A 5,329-nucleotide genomic window follows, 5' to 3' on the forward strand; every position below is an offset into this window, starting at 1 on the left:
CAAGGCAATGACAATCCAACTAATTGTAGAAAATTAACATATTTTCAGAATTTTCCATAACTGACAATTACTTAAAGATATACGCTGCCCATTTTCGCCCAAAATATGTCCAAATTAAAACCCCGAATTAAAACCTTTCCACTTCAATTACAAATTACTAACTAAATTTAAGTCAAATGAGTCCAGCCGTTTCTTTAAAGTATTTTTTGCAAGATTTTCGCGGATTTTTCTCAAAATTTAGTTTAATAAAAACCTTTTCACTGTAATTACCGACAACTGAAAGAAATTTTGAGTCAAATCAGTCCAGCCGTTCTCAATTGATGCGTTAGTATACATTTTTCTTGCTCCATTTTTATATATATATATATATATATATATAGAAGATTAATATATATATATATAGAAGATTAAATAATCAATGGAATTCAGGATAAATATGTCTTGTTTAGACAATCAGCCGTGGATGCACATGAAATATTTTAGCCATATGTTGTCAGCGAAGTTCACTACAAGGTAGTGACAATTATTAGAAACAAAATTCGAAGAAAAGCCCGAGCTTTATTAGTATTACATAACACAGACATAAGCTTTAGCCCTTGTTCTAGATGCTCAATCCAAAATCAAAAGAAGAAAGTTTGCAGCTTTTTACGCCAAACTTATTGCAGAAAAAGGAACCCGAAAAAAACCGAATGCATGAAGGACAGAGAAAAAATTTCAAAACAAAATTTAAAAAAAAAAACAAACATAAAAACGTTGAATTTGAGTGATTACAAAATCACATGCTGCGAACCGTTAAAGTTCATTTTAGGAAATTGAATAAACCTCCATTCCCGATGACAAGCATTCCAATGATTCTTGCTAATTTAGGGAAGGCAACATATTTTACAGTTTCAAATTTAATATCCGTAATGTTTAATGATAAACAACGTACAACGTACGTAGTGCATTTGAATATTTGAGAAATATATTGGCATTTCAATATGTCATCCTTATGTATTCGGACTTCAAACAACCCTTTGACTTAACCACAGATGCATCCGCCAGTGTAATGAGCGGTTTTAACTCAAGAAGGTACACCAATCAGAATGATATCCAGAACACTAAAAGGCAAAGAGTTTTAATTTGCATCCAATGAAAGGGAATTGTTGGCTATTGTCTGGACTCTTAGTACTTTATTACCGTATTGCTATGGCACTAGAGAGTCTAATAATTTCACTGGCCATCAGCATTTGATCTTTGCGGCCAAATTCTTGAAGAAGCTAAATATCCACTAAAACGTAATTTCATAACGTTTTGTACCATAACTCGACATATAATTCATTTCACAGAAACATGTAATCTTCTTGAGATCATTTATTACATTATACACATACTTAAAAATTAATATGAACTAGACATAGTTAATACTCCCTCTGTTCAAACTCTTCAAATGGCCAGGTGAACGTTTCCACAGTACATTAACAGAAATTGCAAAATGCCTAGTGGCATATAATAGAAGAATACCTTCTGTCACTGTTGTAAAACCATTTGATGTAATATATAAATTATCTAGCATACTTCGAAATGAAGTAAAAAAATTAGAAGGGCTAAGAAACACAATTAGCCAGATGTAACTCTTATCAGTAGAACAGGGTGTTTGAAGCTGGCGGAAAAGTTTATATCAAAAACAACAGAAGGTTATGCAACAAAATTTCTCCTAACGTTCCCGTTCTTTTTAAAGGGAGGGTGGTTCATAAAGATAACTTGAAATAGTTTCTTAGCTTGTATAGGTACTATAGCAAATGGTCGCGTCACAGTTAGTCTCATTTGAGAAATTAGTAATGGCAACCCTTTTTAAATTGGAACTCCACAATCAATTTAAAATTGTTTGAAAAATAAATTCCATAATGCCATGTTCTGACGTGAATTCGAACAACGTAGTTCGCTCTCAGAATTACGTACATGAATTAACCTGTTCATACAACACTATTCTTAATTCATGTCATCCGAGTTTTTTATTTCAAACTTTTTGCTTCGTGTTTCACTCCAAAATTTTAACATATTTGCATGAATCACATATGGATCTAAATAGAAAAATTCATTCTCTTTCTCCTGACTATAGCATGAACCCACATTTATTTACTTTTAATTCATGTTTTCCATTTTTTTTTTTTTTTTGAAAATGTTGTTTTATATATATTTTCATATTTTCTCAATTCAAATGTGACATATAAAAAAACGGAGAATTTTTGTTTGGGTTTCCCCAAATTTGTTTCTCGTTTTGTACGCTAATTAGAACGAAGGGGAATAAAATTCATATTGCATTACGTAGATAACAAAATTTACATCCTGCTGCATATATAAAAACAAGTCAATTTTTTACTTTTCATTCATCATTTTCCATTTTACTAAAAAAGTTTGAAAATTTTATAAATATTTTCAAACTGTCAAAATTAAATTATTTTCGATAAATGCTCTCAGTTGTTAGAGGTGGGACACATTTCTTGGTTATTCAGAGAGTGATTCGAATTGAACAACGTACAAATGTCAGTGTGCGTTCAGTCAATTTTGTATGGGGAACTTAGTAATTATTTCATAATTTAGGGTCGAACAACGAATGAGAGAGCGAACAACGCTCGTCTGTACATGGCATAAAATTGTATGGATGTTGATTGTTATATTTTTTAAAGAATTAAAAATGTATATTTTCTGTAGATGTTAAGATGGACGATTCTATTCATAATTGCATAATGATACGCACTTGCGGTCAATAAAATGCAATGTAATAAATATCTGAATATTTTGATCCACATTGTTCTTCTATATCTACAGATTCTACAATTTATAGATTATAGAGCCTGGGAACAAACATTTTGTAATTATTGCAACTTGTTGTCCGTTCATTTCGATTATATTAGAATTATATACCTGCATGAGACTACGTTGTGTAATTATGTCATGCATTCCCGTGTTAGATGGTAATGTTTTAGCATGAGAAGAATACACATATATTAGACACTTAAGTAACTTGACAGAGTTCGTAAAAGTGATAGACGATACAGACAAACTGTCCGAATTATTCCCTCAATCGGATATGAGTAAATGGCTCAATGTTGACATAGAGCATGCTCGAAATTTATTATCTGCACCAAAAGTTTAGATTTCTCAGGTACGTGCAGGAACTCCAGACTCTTTGAAAGGCTCAAGATGACTGATTCACAGCTTATAGAATCAAATAATAGACAGGTTTTGATTACAGAGACTCGAAAACAAATAAATTTACTAACAGTTACCGTAAATAAAATCATTAAAAAAACAGGAACAACACTCCAGACACTTCTCAATTGTATGAAGTGCTTTTGGAAAGAAACTGATTTAAAGTCAGTTGAGAATCTAACAGAAATTTCTGTAGATAACTTGTTGGAAATTTCTAATATAAAATGTCTCTTGGAGCCAAATACCTTGGTCGACGAAGGTGTGATCATAACCAATGAGCAGATTGCAAAATTCAGAACAGATAATAGACAAGCAATCATAATAAGAGGGACCTTGTTACCTTCGAGAACATAGCTGCCATAAATGAAACCAGATATAAGAACCACATGGGAATTTTATTGAAAATGCCGGGAATAGCTTCTTCGTCCATATTGGATATCATAGACCATAAAGAAGTGTTCAGTTTGCCAATGGTGCACATAGTAAGTGAACAAAATTTTAAAAAGTTAAAGACCTAAGATATGACATAACATCGGGTTGTTTACCAATGATGTGGTATTCAATCCCAATGACCGCCAGTCTATCGTTAATGGCTTCATCATCCTTTATCAATTATTAAAACAGACGTTCTTCTCGAGAGATGCAGCGAGCTGTGGAACGTTATTATCAGACTGCCCTGATAGTAATACTTTAATGTTAAGCTAAGGCCAACGACCCACACGTGATTCAGAAAACTAGCGGCGAAGCTCGGAAAATTGTTTGGCAATTTCCTCTGACTCAAAAAGGTTTCGCTCTTGCATGGAAAGCTCTTCACGATGAATTCGACAATAATCGGATTTTCGTAAATCGACAGTTATCGTCATTGTTTAGTCCTCCATTTCTCGATAAAGAATCGATATCTGGTTTAAAACATATTCGACACGGTATTAATATTTGCATATCGCCAATGTTGACATACAACGTTCCAACGGATCAATGGGATCCTATCTTTGTATTCGTTTGTCAACAACGTTTGCCGAAACTTATTCTGGAATTATGGGAAGAAAGTGAAAAACAAATCTGCTCTATCTACGTGGAAATACTTAGACAGTAAACACGCTCGTGTGTTTGGAAAGTTACGGGAAAACATCCACTCCTTTGAAAGGATCTAATTCGAAAATTACAGCTTGTAAACCCGTGAGGAAACATTTGCCTCACGCTTCAATTCGAAAATCTTGTTCTCTATGTAGTGAGAACGCTCACCGCCTTCATTTGTGTCGAAAATTTAATAAATACTCTTCCGCTAATAGATTTGCATTAGTGAAGCGACAAAATCGTTGTCTAAATTGTCTATGGGACACAAACTAGTAAATTGTACTTGTGAAACAAGTTGTTCAAAATGTGGTCAACGTCATAACACGTTGTTACATCGCGAGTCAACACAACCGAATAATTCGATTACGGTTGTGACTCCAGCGGCTTCGTCAAAATCATTGTCAGCTTCAGACCCTGTTTTTCGTCCTCCACATCAGCTGGATTCGAAAATAATACTTCAAGTTATCTTATTCGAAGCATAACTATAGACTAAATTTTATCAAAATATCAAGAAAGAATTTGATCAAAAAATAATGTTGCAAAGCGACCTTCGGAAAATCTCGCGACAAGTGCTGATGCGTCCTATTTGGCCCAGCCCTCGAATATTATTTCGGGAAAATAATAGCTCGATTGAAGTCCGAATCTATAACTGCAGATTCATTTGAGGCTTCATACTATTTTGTTTCGTGGATTTCAACTAACTTGATTGAAGCCCGAATCTATTACTGCAGGTTCATCTGCGGCTTCATATGAACTATGTCGTGATATTACAAATTATCGTTGTAGCGGAGTTGGATCCCGAGTCTGTTACTGCAGATTCATCTGCGTTTCCACTCCCTACATTTTGCTCGAATTGTTCACACTGCACTATACACATATGGTACCTATTACTTACTAATATATACTCCTGTTGTACATATTCTATACTCACTTGCATCGCTTTGAAACAAACCTTGATGTTTCAAGGGGGTCGGAATGTTTAAGTTAGATTTGTATAAAAATCCAAATTATCGTTGTAGCGGAGTTGGATCCCGAATCAGTTACTGCAGATTCATCTGCG

General features: G+C 33.8%; 1 long non-coding RNA gene across 1 annotated transcript; it reads left to right on the forward strand.

The window, feature by feature from the left end:
• The first annotated feature begins 4,892 nt into the window (after positions 1–4,892).
• Positions 4,893–5,123, forward strand: LOC133327175 (uncharacterized). The gene is made up of 2 exons (XR_009754218.1): positions 4,893–4,955; positions 5,056–5,123. It is a non-coding gene; the product is annotated as an uncharacterized LOC133327175 (long non-coding RNA).
• The last annotated feature ends 206 nt before the right edge of the window (positions 5,124–5,329 follow it).

This window comes from Musca vetustissima, unplaced genomic scaffold (genome assembly GCF_032173495.1).
Source record: "Musca vetustissima isolate MV318-11 ecotype Yass unplaced genomic scaffold, APGP_CSIRO_Mvet_v1 utg283607, whole genome shotgun sequence".
NCBI classification, from domain to species: Eukaryota; Metazoa; Arthropoda; class Insecta; order Diptera; family Muscidae; genus Musca; species Musca vetustissima.